Raw genomic sequence first — 1,068 nt, 5'->3', positions numbered from 1 at the left:
TGGTGAATCCAGGCCTACTTTGTAGATAAGATAATCTAAGCAACTTCTAGGTCAAAGGTGAGGTATCTCTGCCTTATGACCATCCAGCTAACAAAGTTTAAAAGGAAATGAATCAATGACCAGCTTTCCTCACACCAAACAATGATGACATATACACGGAAACACATAACTCTATCATAAACGATGCAGGAGTCTTCTTTTCATGATGCTGTACAGTAAAGATATTAGTGGTTTGTACAAAAAGTGCGATGGAAGGAATAACTTCTTGGAATCAAGCCTCTAAAGACACCTTCACCTCACAGTACTGGAGACAAATCATCTGTTCATGGGTTGTCCATCCAACCTGTTCAAAACGTTGACATTTAATATGTGGTCACATCTGTGGAGTTTTTTGTATCCATTATTACGAACCATGACAACAGGATTCCCAAAACTGTGTAACCATAATATAATTATTATAAAAAGGTCTCTTCTTTAAAGTTCGTAATAACATACCCTTCAAAAGCCAATTCTTATTTTTTTTTTTTAGCTAGAGGGGGCTGCATAAAGGTGAAATTCAAGCATCTGATAAACTGTGTTCTGCTATTAAGGAATCTCGTTAATATGAAACACTTATTTTGCCTGTTTAAGGAAGATAAATGATAGAAGTCCCTTTTAACTTGGACAGGGGAAGTCTCAAATGTCATCTCAATGCTTGGTAAAAGATATTCAAAAATGGAAAATCTTTCAGGGAAACCGAAGAAAAAATAATTTCACCTTTAGTCCAACTCTAGTTAAAAAAAAAATGTACAAGCAGGGTTCCTCTTGATATTAGAAGTGTGTATTGGAAGATGGTGAAGCATTTTTAGCACTCATGCAGCAGGAAAGGGGTTAAGAAACCCAAAATAATTTAAGGTGCCCCTTAGGTGAGCACAGGCAAGGAGACAGGGCGAGCATGCAGGCAGAACAAAGAGTGACTAGGTGTAAAGGGGCACCAAAGTGCCACGTCCAGAGAGTAAGTGATGAACTTAAAAAGTCAGGAGGAAAGGAGAGGCCAAGGAGAGGGAGGGCAGAAGAAGATAAACAACC

This window comes from Nanorana parkeri, unplaced genomic scaffold (genome assembly GCF_000935625.1).
Source record: "Nanorana parkeri isolate BGI_ZX_2015 unplaced genomic scaffold, ASM93562v1 scaffold778, whole genome shotgun sequence".
Lineage (NCBI taxonomy): Eukaryota > Metazoa > Chordata > Amphibia > Anura > Dicroglossidae > Nanorana > Nanorana parkeri.
Note: the sequence above shows the minus strand (reverse complement) of the source record.